Source organism: Peromyscus californicus, unplaced genomic scaffold, assembly GCF_007827085.1.
Source record: "Peromyscus californicus insignis strain IS unplaced genomic scaffold, ASM782708v3 Scaffold_3__1_contigs__length_106647218, whole genome shotgun sequence".
In the NCBI taxonomy this organism is placed as follows: Eukaryota; Metazoa; Chordata; class Mammalia; order Rodentia; family Cricetidae; genus Peromyscus; species Peromyscus californicus.
This window is the reverse complement of record NW_026294551.1, coordinates 18,712,392-18,736,188: the sequence shown is the minus strand read 5'-3', so window position 1 is coordinate 18,736,188 and position 23,797 is coordinate 18,712,392.

Genomic DNA, 23,797 nt, shown 5'->3' with positions numbered 1-23,797 from the left:
GATATGTTTAGTGAAGTAAGAGGCAGAGAGCCAAACTACAAGGTGCAGGAGACGCCAGGCACTCGGGGATGGTGGAGGAAAGGCTGAGAGTGTGATGAGACCCGCCCACATGTCACCAGCCCTGTCCTCATCCAGACTCTGCCCCTGGAACTTTGTGGTCCTCCCTCAGCTCCAGAGCTGCCGTCCCACTGAGGGCTCATGGCATCCCACTGGCTTGGAGAAACAGCCTCCGCAGAAGTGCAGGCCCTTTATGCTGGTAGCCTCCAAAGTGCATGTCCTCCTCAGTGGCCCTTCATAGACACAGACAGACCAGCTGAAAAGAGAGGGGGTGGCACATGTGCCCGTGTGTGTGTGTGTGTGTGTGTGTGTGTGTGTGTGTGTGTGTGTGTGTGTGTAAGGGTCTGTACATATTTGTGACATGTGTATGTGGGAGTGCAGGTACACATACTTGAGCAGGTGGAGATCAGAGACCCGCACTGGGTGTCCTCTTCAATCTCTTTGCACCTTATTTGTAGCTAGAGTTTTCCTGCCTGGCCCACAGTCAGGGCAAATCTCTGACACCCGCCAGTCCCACAGCCACTCAGACCCAACCAAATAAACACAGAGACTTATATTGGTTACAAACTGTATGGCCGTGGCAGGCTTCTTGCTAACTGTTCTTAGGCTTCTTGCTAACTGTTCTTACAGCTTAAATTAATCCATTTCTATTAATCTATACCTTGCCATGTGGCTTGTGGCTTACCGGTACTTTACATCTTCCTTGTCCTGACAGCGGCTGGCAGTGTCTCCCCACTCAGCCTTCCACTTCCCAGCTCTATTCTCCTCCTTGTCCCGCCTATACTTCCTGCCTGGCCACGGGCCAATCAGTGATTTATTTATTGACCAATCAGCAACACATTTGACATACAGACCATCCCACAGTACTTATTGTTTCAAACAGGGTCTCTCCCTGAACCTGGAGCTCATTGATTCTGCTAGACTGGCTGGCCAGTGAGCTTCAGGGATCCATCTGCCTCTGCATCCCTAGCTCTGGGGTTACAGATGCATGCATGTGACTGCCCAGCACAGGGGATCTGAACTTAGGTCCCCACGCCATGCTTGGCAGTAAGCATGTAGCTGGCTGAGTAATTTCCCTGCTTCCAAGAGAGGAACTTTAATATGCATGGGAATAGGGAAAAGTAGAGCAGGAAGGCTGGGGAGTGGTAGAAACCAAGCAGGCAGGCTGGCCAAGCCGGACCGTGTGAACATTTTGGAGACTTCTGATGTGGATGGGCCATGTCCATTACCATCACACCTTCCCATCTGCATTGGTGGCAGTGGCCTATTCCTAAAGCTCCTTCCCCTTCCCTCTACCAAGGCTGGACCTAAGGCCTCTGATCCTCAGCTGTCTTTCTCCCAGATAGTCCCAGGTAACTCGTCCTTGACCAAGGAGAGGGGTGGGGAGGAGAGACAAACCAAGGTCTTAGAAGGAGACTGGGTGCAGTTAATTTGGCATGGTCCCTGTCCCCTAGGTGGTCCTAACTGCTTTAACGATCCTGATATGAGAGGCAGCTGAGCTTCCAGACCCTAATAGCCATGGGGTCTTCCTGAAGGTTACCTCACTCAGGATCCTCAAGCCATGCCTTTTACCCCTGCTTCCCTTTTTGGGGTAGAGGGAGCTTACCCAAGGGGTACTCCTGCAGAAGGGTTTATGCTCATCTAATGTTTACATGCCCTCACCTGACCAGGCCTGCTTGATGCACCCCATCGAGATAAAAGGGGCAGATAAAAACCCATCCTGCCTTTCCTTGGGTACCCTGGTCCAGTGGAATCAGGAGAATACAGAGGGTCACTATGTGATCTTCTTCCTCGGCAGCAAACCCAGCCTCCCATCACTGTGGGTTGGCCTCCTCCTCCAAGGGTCCTCTCCCCAGACTGGTACCCCCAATTCCTCGGCCTCCTTGGGGTGGAGAGGCCACAGAGCCATCTGGATGCAGAGTGTATGGTATCCACGGGCTGTTTTTAGTTCTGTAGAACTGACAACGGGGGCTGTAATTTCCCTGCTGTTTCTCCCAGGCAAGGCATCTGGCGGCGTGCACTGAGGAAGGAGGGCTTCTTCTGAGCAGACAGGCAGTCTGCTTCATGGTGACAGGCCTGCTCGCCCCTTCTGCCTCCCAGAGCCACGTGGCTTTGCTCTGAATCGGAGGGCCCACCTAGAGGCCCATCTTCCTTCTTCTATCCTCTGGCTGACTCACAGGTTGACAGCCTGTGGCCTCCCAACCTCCTCTCCATATCCCGCGCTGCCTAGCCTGGCATCTGTCTTCGTTGTGAGGATTTATCCTCTGAGATAAGCAACTGCCATCTTGGGACATTTAGCTATGCTGCTTGCAAAAGATCATCCCCGCCGGGCTTGTTGAGTGTTTATAGCCCTGGATGAAGGAGAGGGTGGTGAGACCAATATCTGAGGATCCAACAGCTCCCTACCACCCATTGTATGTAGTTGTTTTGTTTGTTTGTTTGACTCTTTTCTCTTTGGGGATGCCCATCACCAAGCTCCCAAATAAACAGACTTATTCTTTCTTATGAATGCCTGGCCTTAGCTTGGCTTGTTTCTAGCCAGCTTTTCTTAAATTAACTTGTCTACCTTTTGCCTCTGGGCTTTTGTCTTTCTCTAGTCTATATACCTTTCTTTACCTCTTACTCTGTGGCTTGCTGTGTATCTGGGTGGCTGGCCCCTGGTGTCCTCTCTCCCCTTGCTTTCTCCTCCTATTTATCCTCTCTGCCTGCCAGCCCCGCCTATCCTTTCTCCTGCTTAGCTATTAGATGTTCAGCTCTTTACTAGACCAATCAGGTGTTTCAGACAGGCAAAGTAACACAGCTTCACAGAGTTAAACAAATGCAACATAAAAGAATGCAGCAATCTTTGCATCAGTAAACAAATGTTCCACAGCATCAAGAAATGTAACATATCTTTAATATTCTACAACAATACGGTGCTGGGAATCAAACCCAGGGCTTTATGCATGCCAGGCAAACACTCTACCAACTAAGCTGCATCCCTAGCTCCATAAGAAATACTTCTTGAATGGATGAACACATGAATGAACAAACTTCTTTCTTTTGCCTGGATTTATGTTCACCTTCCTCCTGGCCTGTCAAGGAGTTTCATTTACTTTGCAGCCTGAGTCTTCCTGGCATCCTCTGCAAATGTCAGTCTCTGAGTCCTGGGCACTAATGTTGGATATGTGTCTGTCTTCTAGTCAGGCCATGAAAAAGGATGCAAACAGTGCATGTCTTTGTGACAGCAGGGGTATCATTAAACATGTGCCTGCTGGTGGGAAAAGCTAGCTGTTGATGCTGCAGCCGCCTCTGCTGCTGCTGCTGCTGCTGTTGCTGCTATTTAGGGACTCTCTCCCCTATTCATCCTCCTTCTCTACCCTTCACTGGACCAGGCTCAGAGAAGGTTCTTGGGGCTGTGTCTTCAAACTGCCCCTCCATAGCTTCTGCCTGCCTGCCCAGCACGCTATCTCTGCTTAGGGTGGCTTTAGATGGCTCTTAGCTGGCTGATGCCTGGGGACATCCAAAGGCTCCAGAGGGCTTCTGAGTCATCAGCTTCCCCCTGCTCTTCTGACAGCTTCCTACCCAGGTATGGAGCCCACAGGACTGAGGCTAAGAAACCAGGTTAAAAAGGAACATCCTGGGCAGCTGAAGATGGCAGGGATGGATGAGGCTACAGGAAGGGTCAGACATTTGAAGTTTTGCCCAGAGGAAGATCTACTGCAATCAAGAAGTTACTCTCCCTATACACAGATGCAGATTAGTCCCCTCCCAAGCTCACCCAGTGAAAACAGGGAGGACAGGCAGGGCTGCTGTGTGGGTGGAAGCATCACAAACACCTTGGACAGAGAGCAAAGCATATAAGAGGTCCTGGGTTTGATTTTCAGCACCTCATAAGCCTGGGATGATGGTGGTGGCTATAATCCCAGCACTCTGGAGATGGAAGATGGAAGATGGGGATTGGAGGTTCAAATCAGTTTAAGGTGATGATGTCTCAAAACAAAAACAAAGCAAAAAATAAATGCTAATTCAGTCAGGGGACATGCAGGGGTGACCTCTTAGTCCCTTTGGACTGCAGGCTTCTTGCCAGCTCACAGATGTTCATTATACTTCAGTGCAGAGTATGGAGACCGGTCTGGAAGGCACCAGGGCGGGTACCATCCAGAAGAGCAAAGCTGGGTCTTAGTTTCCTCACCTGTGACATGGAGACACTCATTGTCTCTGCCCCATAAGTGTGCGATGCTTAAGTCAGCCCTGAGAGGAGCGTTCTCCACACAGTGGGTATCATATACTCGCTGGCCAGTAAAGACAATCGAGGCTCATTGAGAGAGATAGCTCAATGGGTGAAAGTGTGAGCCTGTGACCTGAATTCAACCCTTAGAGCACCTGCAAAAGCGGAGAGAACCAGCTCCACAAAGTTGTCCTCTGACCTCCATGTGTGTGCTTTGTCCATTTCACAAGGTTCAAGTTCAGAATGATAGAAAGCTGAACGGGCTGGGACATGCCTGACTTTGAGAACAAAGATTCTGGTCTGGAGAGTCCCTGGTACCCCTAAGCCTTTATACTAAAATTTTGTTATTATTTTGGTTTTTGTGTGTGTGTGTGTGTGTGTGTGTGTGTGTGTGTGTGTGTGTGTGTGTGTTGTGTGTGTATGCATACTATCCAGGTACATGTATGTACTTGCAGGTGCTTGTCTAAGCAAGTACATAAAGAGATCCAGAGGCTAGCCTAGGGTATTGTTCCTCGAGAGCTATCTGCACAGCTCCTGACAGCTCAGGAGATTTTTGAGACAAAAACTCTCACTAGGACCTGAGGCTCACTGAGCAGGCTGGATAGTCTGGCCAATGAACCTCAGGGGTGCACCTGTCTCCTCCTCCCAATGCTGGGGTTACAAGTGTGTGTGCAAACACCTAGCTTTCTACGTGGGCTCAAAGTATCAAACTCAAGTCTTCATGATTACACGGTGAACACATTATTGATAGCTATCTCCTCAGCCCCTGGTTTTGGTTTTTGGAGACAGTGATTTATATAGCACAGGCTAGCTAACTTGCTATGTGTCTAAGGATAACCTTGAGCTCCTGATTCTGTCTGCCGCTCCAAAGTGCTGAGGCTACAAACATGGACCACGGCAGCTGGCCGTTTGTTTTTGATAGGGTCTCATTAGATAGTCTAGGCTGGCCTTGACCTTGAAATCCTCCCTCCTCTATTCCCAAGGCCGGAGTTACAGATGTGCAACAACATCACACTGGTTTACCTCTGAGCCCACAGACCTTGGCTCTTGGCTTCTTTCCAGCCTGAGTCCTGCAAGGCACAGGTGGTGATGGTATTTCTGGGTCTGAGTCTCATTCATTCTCCCCAACCCCGGCTCCTTTGCACAGTATTTGACATGCAGCAGATGATCAAGATGCGCTTTTGACCAAGCAACCCTCCCTCCACCAGCAGGAGGGAGAGGCAGCCCCACTCCACAGCTGGCAGTAAGTGGTGTCAAACAGAAACTGTGTAATTACTGGCCTTGGCATGCCGGGCTCTCATGTAGCACCCTCCTGGCTGTGGGCGGCCACTTAAGCTGCTTTCCGCACTCTCTAGCCTGGCCAGACAGTTCCCCACCTGGAGAGACTGCTATTTTAAATCCCTTCCGAGACTTGTTGGAGCTGAGGAGGACACTTCTGTAAGTGAACAGCTGGTGGCAACCCCCAAGTCAAAGAAAGCTGTGCTCATTTGTTTCAGGAGTCGGGGAGGCGGTGGAGTGTGCTTCAGTTCAAGAGAAAACACACACCTCGTGCGTGCGCGTTCAGCAACCCTTTTGGCTGTGTGCCAGACTGTGACCTGCTTTCCTGAGCCAACTGGGAGTTCTTGGTGGGGGGCGGAGAATGACTCTCTTCCTTGTTGGGGAATACTGCCTGCCCCTAGCATAAGAACTATTACCGTATACATCAGAGCAGCCATGAGTGCTCTCAAGAGATCCTCAAGATCAGGGCTCCTGGTGCTCCTTGGTAGAGTTAGTGAGTAGAGAGAGTCATCAGAGCCTCACTTGATTGATTTTTCAGCCTGTCCTCCTGCCACTCCCTGATAGCTGAAGACAATCTTGCCCCAGTACACTTGTGATATCAGAAGGTGCTAGAATGTATAGAGTGTGAGAGATTATTGGAGAGACTCGTCGATGTAGCTGTGGGGAAGTCATCATCCATGTTGAGGTGTGACTTGCTGGTGATGTGCCTGCTTTGGGGGTTACCCATGCTCCTGGAGGCAAGCCTAATGAACTCTTTGGTTCACCTGCTAGACCTGAGTAGAATCTTAATTTGGGCCTGTCATTGGTGCCCTATCTGGAGGGAGAGGCAATCATCTGTACATGTCTCTCCAGGAACAAGTTCACACAGCACCCCTCAACTGTGGTGGTGAGGGATCCATGATCTGATGACTCAGGGCTTCATACAGTATTTTATTGTTCTAGTAACTAGCCAGATTGATACTTAGCATATTTTATAGACAGGGAAACTGAGGCTCAAGAGGCCATAAGGACAGCCAGGATGTACTAGAGCCATGATTTAGAATATAGCAGAAGCAGAGACCCCCAAGTGCAGTGGCTTAAACAATGCTGACGGGTACTCTGCTTCATAGGACATCACAGGACAATAGGAAAGCATGATTTCAGGCAGTCAATCAGGGACGAAGGATTTTGCTCTTCCTGCATTCCCAGGTCCCTTAGGATTGGAGTCGTGGATTTTCTGAAGAAAGCCAGGCAGTAAGCACTTGAGGCTACGCAAGGAACATGGTCTCCATGTTTACTTAACTCCTGTCATCCTGATGTCAGCCTTAGCTAATTTGCAAATGGAGTGGCTGACTTTCAATAAAATTTTATTTACAAGAGCAGGCTGGATTTGACCCAGAGACCAGTCACAGTTAAGCTGATGGCCCTCCTGTACTCTTGTTTTTTCACACTGCTGTTCCAGGCAAGCGGCTGCATCAGTAGAATTCGGAAATTGGTTAGAAATGCAACCTTTTGGGGCTGAAGAGATGGTGCAGTGGTTAAGAAAGTGTACCGCTCTTGCAGAGGACTCTTTGGTTTCCACGTTCACGTCCAGCAGCTCACAAGTCCTTGTAACTCCAGTTCCAGGCGATCAGCACCAGCTTCTGGTCTCTGTGAGTACCACTGCACTCGTGTGCAAGGACAAACACATCACATATACCCATAATTAGAAATAAAAAAAAAATCTTTCTAAAAAAAAAGAAGTGCAACCTTTGGCCAGTCCACAGACCTGCTGAATGAGAAGAGCCAGGCGGGCCCTGAAAACAACAAGCCCTGTTGATGCTTCTTGAGCACACTGAGGGCTAAGAACCACGGCTCAATCGTCTGTGCTGGCACACTCCTGTACTCAGCACTTGGGAGCCTGAGACAAGAGGGTGTTGTTTTATCTTCAGCGCAGTGGCTGTGCCTTAACCTGCCGCTATTTCAGCCAGCCATCGCACAGTTACCAGCAGTCTGGCCGCTCGAGCCACAACCTGGTGGGAACTCTTTTCCTACAGGCACTGGCTCTGCCGCTGCCACTAAAGGCAGCTCTAATTAAATCTCTCTTGTTCTACTTATAAATAAAACTCGAGACTCAAAGGCTGGGGTGAAAACCTGCCAGCTCAGAGAGGTTGAGTAGCACCTCGCTCACCTTCTCTCCTTGATAGTGTCTCCCCAGAAGCCCGTCCTTCAGCTCCACCAAAACAGAAAAAAAATAATGCCACTCAAAACCTCCCCTACTACTTCTGGTGCATCTCTCTATCTCTTCCAGATGGCCTCTGATGCTCTATAAGTACTTTCTGTCAACTAGTTTGTAAATGGAAGTTTCTGTCCCACCAGTAACTCCCAAATACCCAGCAGCTACTTCCCAAATAATTGACTCAGAGGCTTAATATTACTTATAAATGCTTGGCCGGTAGCTCAGGCTTATTAGTAACAAGCTCTTATACTTAAATTAGCCCATAATTCTTATCTATGTTTAGCCATGTGTCTTGGTACCTTTTCTCAGGACAGCATTCTCATCTTGTTTCCTCTGTGTCTGACTGGTGACTCCTACTCTGCCTACTACTTCCTCTTCCCAGAATTCTCCTAATCTGTCATCCCCCCCTCAGCCCCAAACACCTATACTTTCTGTCTGGCTACTGGCCAGTCAGTGTTTTATTAAACCAATTCGAGTGACAAATCTTTACAGTGTACAAGAGGATTGTTCCACAGCACTAGTTGCTAACTCAGCCTTCTGACCCAAGGTTAATTTTATTTAATTAATGCAAATACAAACTCAGGGTTCACAGTGTGATCAAATATCCCCCAACAAGAGGATCAGGAATTCATTGTCTTTTTTTTTTGGGGGGGGGCTACATAGGAAGTTTAAGGCTAACCTGGCTAAGTGAGAGCTTGTCTCAAACAAAACCAAACAAATTTTGTGATTCCAGAACTCTGGCTCTCAGGCACCGTAGGAAATAAGTGAGCATCATGAGGAGCAAGGACAGCTCTTGGTGCCTCCCACATCCCAGGTGGACTCAGGTAGATCCCAGGTGTGGGCACCTTTTAAACTCTGAGGGACAGCTAGCACTGGGAAGCAGCACCCTGAAATCACAGAGCTCACTTTCGGCTGGGCCTAAGGCTACATCTGCTTTTCCAGTGAGGGGAGCCCTGTGCTTCTGAAGTCTGTCTGGGCGTGGTCTCTTTGTCCTGCTTCCCAACCCCACAGCACCACGCTGCCTTCCTGGGAACTCTATAGGGTTTTATCATTTAGAAAGACCTCAGTTCAAGTTTGTCCAACTAGCGAGTCTCCCAAAGGAACGAGACAAGAGACCTTCCTTGTAGGAGAGAAGGGGTGTGGAAGGACACGAGGCGGGAGAGAAAGGGAGGAGGCGATAGAAGGAGGGCTTGTGTCAGGCAGTATCTGCCAGAAAAGACCGCTCGGACATGGGTTCAAGCCCCCAGAAAGTTTTTATTAGCAGGCCGGTGATTATGCTGGGTGTTCGGGACCCCAGTGCAGTCCTGAGCCTTTCTCAGGGTGAGCTTTTAAGCACAAAAGCCACATCCTGGGATGACACACTTCAAGTAGCAAGAATAGTTATCCAGAAGTGGAACTACAGGTACCTAAAAGCAAGATTAGTACATTTAGAGACTTTCCCAGAACTATAGACTTTGATGGATTAGGTCTTCGTTTCATTTTGGCTGGTGGTGCTGTCCGCGTGCTGAGTTTTACAGCCCGAAGGGCATTTCTATCATGGAGTCAGCTGTGCTAAGGTCTGGGGAAATACCGAGAACAGTGGCCTGCCACCAAGGGTTCAAGAAAGGCCAATGTCTTTCTCTTCTTCTCAGACATCTCCAGTACCATGTTGCTGGGAACCCTGGCAGGTGCACACTCATGGAGGCCACTGAGCGCTACAGAGCCATAGACACAGTCCCCAGGGCTCCCTGACCTATAGTGTATGTATGCACTTGGGCATGTACTATATTCTATATGCTTAGTGTAGGTCTGTCTATTGAGCCTCCACAGCTGTCTGCTTTAAAAGTGAGGGGACTGAGGCTTCAGAGTTCAGGTGACCTGCCCAGGCTCAGGTGACCAGAGCTAGGATTCAGCTCAGATAGACAGTCTCCAGAGCTGAGCTGGCAGCCACCTTGCATTGTTAACCTTTCTTCATGACAGCCCCATTTTACAGATGAAGAAGCTGAGGCCACAAAGAACTCTTCATGGCCACAGAGTGGGTGACAGTGGAGGCAGGGCCAAGCCTTCCTTTTGTTGGCTTCTCCTCCCACACAATCCTTGCCTCTGCCAGTTTGCACCCAGCCTAGTTTGGTTCTCTCCTCTCTCCCCGCCATCTGTCCCCCCAACATATTCTGGGCTTGCACGTGCGGGACTGACTCACAGGGGAGCTTGAGAGCCACTCTGGAGTGAGTGGCAGGTTTTATTTCGGTTCAGAGCCATCTTGGGTGGGTGTGGGGGAGGGGGAGGGAGCTGCCAACTCTAGCCAACACACCCACCCCTGCTAAAGCTGTTGAGGGCGTGGGCAGCCCCAGAGGGGCTCCAGGGAGCCCCATGACACCAGCTCCCCCAGCACGTCTCAGCACTCGAGGGAAAGCTGAGCCTGCCTGCGTCATCTGTCTCATCTACGGTCTTCTGTTCCCAAGGGAGGGTGCAGGGCCCCATACCCACTGAAAGCTCCCCTCGGGAGTTTCCTGGGACTAAACTCTTGGTTCCTAAGCTCCTCCTGACTTCTCCACTCTGTGAAAGGCTGGAAGGAGCCCCGAGAAGTTGTTTGTTCAGGGCTTGGCTGCCAGGCCGTCTGGAGGACGGACACATTTACCAGCCGTGACTCCTAAAGTGACTTACCTTCTCCCTCGGTGCTATGTTTCCCAGTGTTGGTGACGGTAAGACATCACCTGTGCTCTGCCCAGGAACATGCCCTCCAGCAAGCATCCTGGCAATGCCCATCCTGAAGGAAACTGGAACAGGGACACCCCCTACTACTTACTACCCACTCTGTTTCAGGAGCAAGCTTCTGGCTGCACTTTGTATTGCAACAATTGTGATGGTCTTAAGGGCGCTGTCGCTCAGTTATTCCACCCAGCTCTGGACATCAGCCCTGAGCTAGTCTAATGACAAGGGTGGGCTTCTGCCCTCTGATCATCTGAGCAGATCAGCTGTGTCCTCTGGGGAATGTTTGCCGAGGGACATCCTAGGCCTCAACAGGCTCTTCAAGATCATGGGTACATTATCTCCCATTTAGCCAAACACTGCAAATACCAAGAGGATCCCAGTACAGCTTGGATCTGGAACATCCTGGAAAGACATGGTTGAAGGCTCCATCTCTCACTGGCGGCCAGGAAGTGGTGGACATTTAGGAGCCTTGTTGGAAGAAGTAGTTTACTGGGGGCATGCTTTTGCTCTGTGCAAGTGTGTGCGTGTGCATGCATATGTGTGTGTGTGTGTGTGTGTGTGTGTGTGTGTGTGTGTGTGTGTGACAGAGAGAGACAGAGCGACCCATATAGTTTAAGCTGGCCTTGAATTTACCAGGTAGAGAAGATGAACTTGAACTTCTGATTCTCCTGATTTCCTCAAGCCTACCCAAGTGTCGGGATCACAAGCAAGTAGTATTGCACTCCATTTTTGCAATGCTAGGGCTTGAACCCCGCAGTTCCTGCAGGCTAGGCAAGCACTGCAGCAAGAAGCTACACCCTAGCCTGAGGGCTCATTTCACTATCAACCCTTGCTTTGCTTCTTAGCTGCCAAGCCTTCACCATGATGTTCCGCCTCACCACGGGCCCACAACAAAGCCAGCTGACTGGGACTCGAAATCTCACAACCCATAAGCCAGTATAAATCATCTCCACCATGGTAGAAGACGGGATGCAGTGGCCAGGAAAGATCTCAGTGGACTCCAGGACATCCCCCACCTAAAGTGCCAGACCTCGACGGTTAATTTGGCTTTCTCAGGGACTTTGTCCCAACAGTGAAAAGCCAGCCAGCACAGTGTTGGGGAGGAGTTAGGGTGGTCCAGAGAGTGTACCCACATTCTTTGGCACCCCTTCCAGTGAGGTGTGGTCTGACCCTCCTCTCAGTGGGTGTGGAGGAATTAGTGATTCGATTCAGAGGCACAGAACAAGTTGGAGGGAGATGACAGTGACATCTTAGCTGGGTCCAAGGGGCACTTTCCTGGGCTCCTCACTGCGGAGGTTAACATTGTCAATTTGACAGGATCTAGACTCACCGAAGAGACACGCCTCTGGGCATGCAGACCTCAGAGGGAGTTTGTGTAGTGGGTTAATTGAGGTGGGAAGACAGACTCTAATGTGGGCAGCACCGTTTCAGGGTCAGAGTCCTGGCTGAATAAAACGAGACCATGAGCCGAGCACAGTAGTCATCTCCAGATGCTGTTAATCCCACTGGCATAGAAGAAGACCACTACCACAATTTAAAGCCGAATTTGGAAACAAGCTTTAATTAAATACTGGCCAGGTTGATGGACTGTCTGGCCAGGTCCATCTCTGCTTTCCCAGGAAAATGGCCCCCAGTCACGGTTTGCAGCAGCTTAAGTATTTCCCGTCAGGTCAAGTCAGGGGCAAGCATACATCGTGATGTACCTCTGGCCTACATCCAATCAGGGACAAGTGTACATCCTGACGTATATCCTGCCTGTGAACCTCCCCCGCCCACATGTGATCAAGCACACCCAGTGCAGATGGGTCATATAAACTTGTTTAGGGAGTGAAAACCTGTGACTTGTTATCTCCATACACAACAGCCTCCGGCATTTCAGGAACTTGGGCAAGGGGCTTGAAGACCAGAAACATTTTTGTTTCATGGATTTCCTAGGCATAGTAATTAAAACTTAAAATGTAAATTTTGCTCACACAATGCTTCCCGACTGGATGCAGTGTGACAGCTGTCATGCTCCCGCTGCTGGGACCTCCCTGTCATGACAGACGGTACCCTTGACCTGAAAGATAGAATACCCTTCTTCCATCTTTAAGCTGCTTTTCTCAGGCATTTCGTCATAACAATGAGAAAAGTGTCTGATACCCACGCTCTGAAGGAAAGCCAGCAGGGCGCTGGGGGAACACTGAAGCTATGCAACACAGAGGTAAGGAGTTGCTCTTCCCCCAGAAGGTAGCAAAGCCTTCCACCAGAAGCTCTACAGGAACTGGGTAGGGTGGTGGAGCACATCTTTAGTCCCAGCACTCAGGAGGCACAAGCAAACGGATCTCTGTGAGTTCGAGGCCAGCCTGTTCTACAAAGTGAGTTCAAAGCTCTTCAGGAATGGAGGCCTTTTCCAAGAGCTGTGTGAGGGCATCACTTTGGAGGCGGCTCCTGTAGCAAAGCCTTTAGATTTGCAGCCCAGGCCAATAAAAAAAAAGTTACATTTATTTATTTGTGTGTGTGTGTGTGTGTGTGTGTGTGTGTGTGGTGTGTAGGCCTGCATGTGCTGCAACAGAAGTGTGGCAGTCAGAGCACAGCTTGCAGGATTCCATTCCTTCCTTCCACAACACAGGGACCAGGGATCAAACTCAGGTCATCAGCTTTCCCATCCTTTTGTGTGCTGCCTTAATGAGCTTAGTGATCTTGAGCAAGCCCCTCCCCTTCTGAGGGCTTCTGCCTGAACTTGAGCAGGCTCTCGGCTTGCCAGTGAGAAGGCGGAGCCTGGTGACCTCCTGCCCTGGATGGTCTGATGCTAGGAATATAGACTCTGTATTGTTCTGTAAGATGCCCCCAAGGAGAGCAGCCCTATTTGCTGTGGATCTAAGGATGCTGATGTGATAACTAGGCTTTGGCCGTCTCCTGACTTCCGTGAAGCCGTGCCACCGCAGGTCTATTGGTGGACCACTCCGGTGCTCTTCTTCACCGTTACCCTGGCTCCCCCCACAGCGTGCCAACAGTTGGCACTTACGTAACATTCGTGTGCTTGGGATGATGTAGCCTGGCAGTCCTGTCACTTACAGTTTCAAGGGTAAGGCTCTTGCTGCCTGGAGGGCTTCATGGAGGAAGCGGTGGCCGTCGAGGAAACACAGCCCACAGAAGCGTTGCTTTCCTAGGAACGGAGGTGCTGGAGTGCAAAACTGGAGGCTAGGACCTGCAGCACTCTTGGAGAACTCGCTCCTGGGCGGCTGCCTGAAGTCTTTGTCTCTTTGCAGAGACCGGGGGCATGGCTCTCAACATCCGATGCCCTTCCTCTATATGCTCTGAGTGGTCCAGAGCCCACTGGAGGGCTCCTGCTCTCCAGTGCTCATTCCACCCTTCAATTCCCTGTCTCTCCCACCTGTAGCTTCTGCACAGACAGAACTGGGCTCTCTCACGGAGAGCCTTCCCCACAGCTCACACCCAGCCTCTGTGGGCTCTGTGTACATGTAGAAGAATCGCCAGCCGGGAACATTCCTGTCCCCTACTTCCCAAGGAAGATCTTGATCATTTACCGTTTACTTATTGAGGTTTCCTCAGGCTGAACTACTTCTGTACACACTCATGCCCCTCTATCTATCACCCCCACTCCAGGAGAAAGGAGGCAGATGGGGAGGGTGACTGTAGAGGGCATGGGGTGGTGTCCTGAAATGGACAGATGGACATAACATGGAGCTGCCTCCTTTCCTGAATGGCCACAGGAGGGATGAGGTAGTTGCCCCCATGCCTCTTTCGTAGATGCTGAGAGTGTGAACGAGAACAGCTTGTGAGGGGCTCTGACGCAAGGCCTGGGGCGGAGACCTTTATGTGCCCTTCCGGATCTGGCTTTGAGCCTGAAGACATTCACATGACCCATGTGGTTCTGCCCTTTTAGCCTTCACAGCTCATCCCCCCATCCCCCACACTCTGCATGGACCCTCAGCCTGGGGAGGAACATGGATTAGCCTGGGGATGGCTGCTGCCTGTGTCAGATCTATGGTCCGATTCGTGTGTACACTGTTTTCTTGGAGTGTCTGCAGCTTCTCATGATGTGATGTTTGTGACATTAAAAGGATCTGACTTATTGCACACTGCCCCAGCTGGGTCCTTGTGATGTTCACTTCCAGCAAGTCTGATGTCCAAGTTCAGGGGCAGTCAGCAGCCACCCAGATGCCTCTCTCACCTCCTCACTCTGAAAACTCGACACCTGCTCAGGAGATGAGAGATCAGCCTTCCCTTTCTCCTCTCTCTCTCTCTCTCTCTCTCTCTCTCTCTCTCTCTCTCTCTCTCTCTCTCTCTCTCTCTCCTGCCGGCAGAACTTGGTTTCTCTCCACCTAACTCGGGTCAGCCTCATGTCACACACACATGGTCATGTTTCCAGCAACGGGAGAAGTCATTCACCCACACACACATGCATCGTGCATCCATCTGAGCAGCCTGTCCCAGAAGTGTTTTGTCTGGTTTCCAACATGCAAGCTCTGCCTTGTGGCAGAGTCTTAGTGCACTGGCCAGAACTGAAGTCATCTTCCCAACAGGAAGTTCAAGGAAAACTAGGGTTGGTGGCGCCATAACAGCCTCGATCCTGATAACTGCTTTTGGTCCTCATCTCACCTAGAATCCTCCTTTAACCTGGGATTTAGAAGCCAGTTGGAGTCTCCTCCTGAAAGCTGGGCAGCAACAAGGAGGGCGCTTCCCACAAGGACTGTCCTGTCCCAGTAGAATTTTACCATAGTTATCAATTTTCACAGGTGACAGGTTCCTGGGAGTGTCTAAGAACGTCATGTAGATGTTGGATGTCGGTCTCAGGCTAGAACAGGACCACAGTGATGACGCGGGCTGAATGGGCAACATTCCTGGGTGTATGGCTGAGTGAACTCTTGTGCCTTAGTTCTCTCAAAGTGGGAATGACTACTGTCACTGCCATGGAGTATTCTTGTGCAGAGAGATAGGATATATTCAAAGAGGGGCTGGGGAAATAATTCAATCAGTAAAATGCTTGCTATGCAAGCAAGAGGTCCTGAATTCAATGCCCGGCAGCCACATAAAAGCCAGGCTTGACAGTACACACTTGTAACCCTAGCTCTGGGGAGGTAGATGCAAGCAGATCCCTGGGGCTCATTGGCCAGCCAGCCTTGTTGTGGAATATTAATTTAAGATGTGTTACATTCATTTATGCTGTGGAATATTTGCTAAATGATACAAAGGCATGTTACATTTGTTTGATTAAATTCAATTAACCTGGGGTCAGGAGGCTGAGTCAGTGACTAGCTGACAGGAAGTGGTAGGGAGGAACCCTGTGTAGCTAGGGTTCTTAAGTGGGGGCTGAGCAGAAGGACGCCCTGTTTTTGGAGGAGCAAGAGAACAAGGAGAGGAGGACACTAGGGGCCCAGCCACCCAGCCACACAGCCAGCCACAGAGTAAGAGTGAAAGTAAGATTACAGAAGTAAGAAAAGGAAAAAGTCCAGAGGCAAAAGGTAGATGGGATAATTTAAGATAAGCTGGCTAGAAACAAGCTAAGGCCTGGCATTTTATAAGTAATAATAAGTCTCTTTCTTTTTTTTTTTTTTTTTTTTTTGGTTTTTTGAGATAGGATTTCTCTGTGGAGCTTTGGAGCCTGTCCTGGAACTCACTCTGTAGCCCAGGCTGGCCTCGAACTCACAGAGATCCACTTCCCTCTGCCTTCCGAGTACTAGGATTAAAGGCGTGCGCCACCACCGCCCATAAGTCTCTATGTATATTGATTTGGGAGCTGGGTGGTGGGCTCCCCCAAAGAGCAAAGAGCCAAAGAGTAAAAGACAACCAACAATACAGCCTATCCTACTTGGTGAGTTCTAGACCAATGAGTGACTCTGCCTCAAAAATAACAAGTGGGTAGCCCTGAAGGAACAACACCTGAGGTTGAATTCTGGCCTCCACATGAATGTACACACACATACACCTGCACACACCAACACTAATCTGCTCCTACATTTGCACATACACACACACACACACACACATACACCTGCACACACCAACACTAATCTGCTCATACATTTGCACACACACACAAGAATGTGTTCAAAATTCTATTCATAGTGATAATGGGCATATTTTAAGATGAGCTCTGAATTTAGAGAGCTATAAAGAAAGAACAAATCATGAGTTTCCAAGCCTGTCTTCTTTCCTGCATGAGTGAATCTAGTTCATCACTTGAGCCCACATAACACTCAGCTGGAAGTAAAGGTTTGCCACTGTCAGAGCCCCTAACATTTTTTATTTGGATGCCAACTTTTAGAGACCTTTCATTTCTTACCACTCATACCTGTTCTTTTATTTTCTTATTTTTGCTCATTTATTTATTTATTGTTATTAAGACAGGGTCTCTCTCTCTGTGCAGCCCTGGCTGTCTTGGAACTCTCTGTGTAGACCAGGCTGTGCTTGAACTCACAGAGATCCTCCTGCCTCTGTCTCCCAAGTGCTGGAATTAAAGGCATGTGCCACCATGCCCAGCTTGTTCATTTTTTTTTGCATCAATAAACACAACAGTCTACTCAGACAATCACACCATCATCATGTGGTACAAGCCAAGGAAACAGCATTCCTTTCTTTCATGTGGCACTGATTTTTGAACCCAGGGCAATGTGCATGCTAGGCAATCGCTCGACCACTGAGCTGTGTCCCCAGTCTTGGAACAGTACTTTGCAAAAGTAGAGCTTCTCCCTGGGGACTTGAGTCACCTTATGTCAACATGCTTTCAGTCGATATGGGGGCGGGGGGGAAATCCAAATTCTGTGAAGGAAAGCCAGCTCAGGGATGTCAGTCTAACCTGTGACTGGGGAGATGATTCCAAAGCCAAAGACCACGCAGGCCCAGACATACTTCTAGGATCGCACAATGGTCTGCTTGTTGAAAGAACAATTTGTTACCCTTAAGTAGGAGACAGACATCTTCCCTTCAACAACCAACCCATTCTGAGAGAAGATACTATAAAGCAACTACTCAGTATGTGAGTCGATTTTTTTTTAAAATTCCATTATAAAATTAAAGTGGTCTTCTAAAGCAAAACAGATGGTTTTGAAAAGTTTGGGTGGCTAAGGCCGAGGCTGTGTCGTGCTGGGACTGTGGTGAGAGAGAGTTGAACGCACTCTTAGTAATTGCTGTTCCTCCCAGTGGCAGGAGCTCAAAAGGAGAGCATCAGTGGAATTCTGCTGAGTTCCGATGATGGGGTGCCCGGCTTAGGCAGTTACCGCAGACACTCAAAGCTGCCTCCTCACCTCACCCCTTTCGCTATCCTGGAAGACGCCTGGCGTGGCCACTGCATCCTGGAAGATGCCTGGCATGGCCACTGCATCCTGGAAGACGCCTGGCGTGGCCACTGCATCCTGGAAGACGCCTGGCGTGGCCACTGCATCGTAGCTGATACCTTCCAGTTTCTGCTTCTCTGCTGCCGCCTCTTCTTGTTCTCCATTCTTCCTTCAGGATGGAGGTTTAGCTAGCTGGAGCCAGAAGGGCTTTGTAGTCTACTGATTGTCCTGATTGTTATGGCTTCCACCTAGGAGCAGGCAGGATGTGAGTGACTCTGGGGAGTGTGTCCAGCACATACTAAGAGGACCCTGGCTCATCCTTCAGAAGTGTTCACTTGTTGGCAGGCTGGTCGCATCATCAGAAACAGCCAAAGGCCCAAAGGACAGGGTACCATCTCCAGACAGGACTCCCCAGGGACCAAACACAACCTTTCCTCCTTCCTCCCTCTGAGTGTTAGAGTAGAAAGTTCCTGGTCAAGAGAATAGACTCTCTGGCCTGGGAGGAGCCTAACTTTCCAGACAGGCTGCTCCAATCACCTTGGTTAAAGGTCCACCCTAGGAAGACCGGCTCACCCTAAGCCATGGGTGGACTTACTGGTTCTTCAGTGAGATGCTGGACTGTCTCTTCCCAGAATCTCCTTCCCTAGTGCAGAAGCTTACAGCCATGTTGAGGGTCACAAGTCTGCTCACTTTGGCTCCCCTTTTCTTCTTACATGCTTTCCTTACCACTTTGGTCTTTCCCCCCATGTAGCTAGAGTTTTCCTGCCTGGCCCACAGTCAGGACAAATCTCTCTCACCCACCAGTCCCACAGCTACTCAGATCCAACCAAGTAAACACAGAGACTTATGTTGGTTACAAACTGTATGGCCGTGGCAGGCTTCTTGCTAACTGTTCTTTTTTTTTTTTTTTTTTTTTGGTTTTTCAAGACAGGGTTTCTCTGTGTAGCTTTGCGCCTTTCCTGGAACTCACTTGGTAGCCCAGGCTGGCCTCGAACTCACAGAGATTCGCCTGGCTCTGCCTCCCGAGTGCTGGGATTAAAGGCGTGCGCCACCACCGCCCGGCGTTTGCTAACTGTTCTTATAGCTTAAATTAATCCATTTCTATAAATCTATACCTTGCCACGTGGCTTGTGGCTTACCGGCATCTTCACATGCTGCTAGTCATGGCGGCGGCTGGCAGTGTCTCTGCCTCAGCCTTCCACTTCCCAGAATTATTCTCTTCCTTGTCCCACCTATACTTCCCCCTGCCTGACTACTGGCCAATCAGTGTTTTATTTACTAATCAATCAGAGCAACACATTTGCCATACAGAACATCCCACAGCACCCCCAACATCTCAGGCTTCCTTACTCTTTCTCCAAAGTTTCCTCCCTGGCATGTGACTGCTTGTCAGCTGTGTGTCTAACCCCAAGCTAGGTTCATAACGTGGCTTTTGAGGTGTTCATAGTTTTCCCGCCCTTGGGTTTCTCTTTTAAATTCTAATGAAGTTGTCCTTGTGATTTCATTTGAGTCCATCCTAAAAGTCTTTCATTAGTCTAAGAATCTCAAAAGGAGACCCCAATTTCCCCTGTATCATGAGTGAGGACCCTTACTTTTTGATACTGGAGTTTGAGTTGTTTTGCTTAAGGGCTGGTGACTGTCACGCTGTTCACATGCTCTGTGGCTCTTAAGAATCTCTGCGAATGTTTCTTCCACTTCCATCCCCTACTCTTGCCATGCCAGTGAGTGTGTGTGGTCAACAACTTCTGCCATTCCTCCTGGCTGCCACAGCTCCTATGTGATCCTGGAGAAGAAAGTTCCAGAGACCAACGAGTCTAGTGCTATAGTCCTGGCCGGTGTTGTGGGAGTATTCACCAGAGAAAACTGCTCAAACATGGGTCAAGCCAATAGAAAGCATTAGCTGAACGGTGACTACACTGAGTGTTTGAGACCTCGGTGTAGCTCCGAGCCTTTCTCAGGGTGATCTTTCAAGCACAAAAACCACATTGAGGATGACATGCTTCAGTTAACAAGAACAGCAAGAAGCAGGACTACAGAAGCTAAGAAGCAAGGTTGGTACATTTAGACTTTCCCAGAACTATGGACTTTGATGGATTACGTCTTTGTTTTAGTTTGCCAGGTGGTACTGTCTATGTGCTGAATTTTATGGCCTGAATGGTACTTCCATCATGGAGTGAGTTATGCTAAGGTCTGGGGGCCTACTAAGGTCTGGGGCCCTGTTACAGCCAGCTCTAGAATTGCACCCATTGACTTGGCTACATCTTGTCTTTCCTTGAGCCACAAGGCTTTCTCCTGGTCAGCTCAGTCCTGGAAGCTCTCATGGGCCTCAAGGTCCTGTCCAACCTTCAGACTGGGTAGTTCCAGGAACTCATTGAACCCCCTCTCTCCTCAGCTCCCATACAGTTCCTGGGGCCGGCAGAGGATGTTACATTTCAGGATGGGATCCTGCACTTGTCTCAGCCATGCTTCCTTCTGAAAGCACCTTGAGTGGAGAGTTCTAGAAATCAGCCATTGACCATCTTCATCCACCCAAGAAGCTCAGACTTTCATAAAGTTTGTCTGCTTGCAGGAGGTTGTGAAGTCAGATGTGGTGGCACACACCAACAATCCCAGCACTTACGAGGTGGAGGCAGGAGGATCAGGAATTCAAGGTCATCTTTGGCTACATAGTGAATCGGAACCCAGCCTGGGCTACATGGCATCCTTTAAAAAAAAGAAAGAGAGAAAGAAAGAAAGAAAGAGAGAAAGAAAGAAAGAAAGAAAGAAAGAAAGAAAGAAAGAAAGAAAGAAAGAAAGAAAGAAAGAGAGGGGGAAGGGAGGGAGGGAGAAAAAATCCAAGACAGTGTCTAAAAATTATTCAGACCCACTTGGAAATCCATTATGGCTGGCATTTAAAGAAATGATTACTTTGCTGATAATGTGGGTAATACATGCTCACTGCCAGGAATTAAGAGAACACAAAAAGAGTACGTTAAAAGAAATAAAATCTCTTAGGGTCTTACCTCTCAGAAATATTATTATCATTTAATGTGCTACCAGTTTGTGTGTGTGTGTGTGTGTGTGTGTGTGTGTGTGTGTGTGTGTGTGTATAAAACCATTTATCTGCCGTTTTGCATCTTCTTTTTCTCACTTCACACAAGCAGACATTCCCTCTTGCCAGCATCTCATTGTCAAAAACACCACATTAATGACTGCCTCGTATGTCCTTGTCTGGTTGGGCCAGCATTCATGCAGTCAGACCTGCTGGCAGGTGTCTAGGTGGCTTTCTATTTTCACCGTTACAAATGCTGGAATAGAGAGTATTGTGTCCAGGAAATCTTTATCCGAGTTTCCGCTCATTTCCTCAGAAGAGATTCTAAGAGAAAACATGATGGTGTCTCAATCTGCCCGTGCAGCAGCTGCTAAGAGGTCAGCAGAGGTTAGCTGTGTTGGCAGGATGTGAGGTCTCCTAAGGCCTCTGAGTGAGAATCTTCATTCATGAGGAGAAGCAAAGGGACCCCTAAGCCTCCCCAGGAGACTCCCCACAATCACCTGGGTCTGTGCCATGCAAAGCAGCTCTCCCTTCCCCTGCCTCCGTTCATAATTAACTTAGAACTAAAGCATGTTTAATGAACCTGGGAAACTCTTCCCACCATCTGCCCGTGGTTTTATAGGAGAGAGATGGGAGTTGGTTTTCTCCGAGCTCCCTCTTTTGGATGGCGCTCACTTCCAGTATCTTGGTCCTCCTGAGGATGAAGCAGGATAACCTGTCTTCCTAGGGCTCACCCTTGGAGAGGCAGAGGCAGGTGGTAGATAGGGTCAGAGGTCTCAAAGAATTCCACCTGGAGGTAGGTGAGGTCCAGCAAAGGCAGAACTTCACACACACGTGCGCACACACACCACACACACACATACACACACACACACACACACACACACACACACACACACACACACACACACACACACACACACAAGCACATGTGCACAGAGGAGTCTGGGAACACTTGCTGTCATGCTTTACAGGAATCATTCCCACCCACTGAGAGCCTGGTTTTTATGGGCAAGTTGCCTGAGCCTCCCAGTTGCGAGGCTCTGTGACCTGTGACTGTTGATAGTGACCCTTGGCAGTGGGCAGGAGCAGTTTTCGTGGACCAGGACAAAGTGAATGAGAGCGAGCTCCACGTAAGCAGGACCGGCCCACCTGGCTGCAAAGCTGACCGCATGTAAAGGGTGGAAAGTGCAGCTTCAGGGGCTCTGGGCCTGCGTTCCAATACTGCCAGGCTGGAAACAGCTCTCCTTTAAGATGCAAGAGATTTGCTGGCTGAAGCTTGCCTTCAGCCATCTTCCATCCATCTCTCCAGGCTGCCTGGAAGGCCAAGCAATCTTGGGGGACAAATGAGGAATCCAAAGAGATTCCTCCAGGGTGGCATCTGTTAAACCCGAAGTAGGGCTCAGCTCTACCGATGTCAGATTAACCGAGAGGCAAGGGATGCAATGAAGGGACCCTGGGGTTCTGTACACCACGCTGCAGCCTCTCCTGTACCAGAGCTCCCCGCAAATCACCTGGCTGACTGGTCTCCGAAATACAGCGATAATGAGAGTAGAGAGCTTTTTTATTTTTTTTTTCTATTAAGGGGATGGCCTACAGAATGAGAAAATAAATCAATGGAGAATGATGAGAGTACAAGACAGCTTCACTCTAGGAGCTTTGAGGAGCAAGAAAAATTCAAAAAAAAATGTTTCAGTCATTTGCTTTCAAAAAACCAAGATGGGGAGCCTGCAATTCTCCATAAATACAGCAGAGAATGGAAAGGCTGCTGGGCTCCTGGTTCTTGGGTTTCTTATGCAGCCAGTTAGCGGAGAGAGGCCAGAGGTGAGGGAGAAGGGGCTCAGGGAGCAGCGAGGGGCGGCCATTGAGCTCGGCACTGCGAGCAGAGGACAGTCAGAACTGGGAAAAGACAGAGCACGGGGTGAAAGATTTGCATTCAAAGAAGCACAAAATTACAGTGGAAAGAGAGAGAGAGGCAGACGTCCAAAGCATACAGAACTCAGCCAGCCGCTGTGTGTGGAGGGGGCTGAAGACACCAGAGCCAGAGAGGATGCGAGAGCTGGAAAAGCGATTTGAGAAAGATCACCTAAAGCTGATTTTTTTCTGTAAAAGACAAACATTATTAAGGCTCTCTCTCTCTTTTTTTCTAGTAATTTGAACTTAAAAATGTGTCTTTTTTTTTTTTGAGACCGTCTTTCACACAGCCCAGGCAATCCTCAGACTCTCTATGTAGCTGAGACAGTCCCTGAATTCCTGATCCTGCCTCCCTATCCCAAATGCTAGGATCACAGATGTGTGCCATCACACCCCACGCATGAATTGTATGCACATGTGTGTGGTGGCTGCAAGTGCACACATTTAAGAGGATGTGTGCAGGCCAGAGGACAACCACGGGTATCTTTCTTAGTGTACCATCCACCTCTTGTTTTGCGACATGGTCTTTCACTGACCTGGAGTCAAGCAAGCTAGGCGGGCTAGCCTGTGCTCCCGATTCCCTGGAATCTTCCTGTTTCCGTCTCCTCAGCATTTGGGTTGCAGGTGGGAGCCTGTAGTACCTGGATTTTGGGGGTTGGGGTTTTCTGTTCATTTGTTTGCTTGCTTATTTGTTTTGTTTTGAGACAGAGTCTCACTTTTTGCTCTGACTGTAGACCAGGCTGGCCTCACAGGATCCACCTTCCTCTGCCCGCCAAGTGCTGGGACTAAATGCATGCCCTCCATGCCCAGCTCTGTACCTGGCTTTTCTATGTGGATTCTGAGATGGAACTCAATTCTTTATGCATACAAGCTGAACACTTTACTGGATGAGCTATTTCCTCAACCCTAGAATTACTATTCAGTATGTTTTTACATCCCTGCAACTTTGAGAAGCATGGGCCTCCTTAAAAATCTGTTGTCCTTTTCTGCCACCTTGAAGATGCTTGGTTTGCAGCCTGAGCAGGAGCCTCCCACCTCGTGCCTCAGCCTCCCAGGAGACCTCTTCAGATTTTCAAGGTCCTGCTGTTTCCAAGGCTGCTGACCTGGGCGGTTCCCCGTCACCACCACAAAATGGCGAA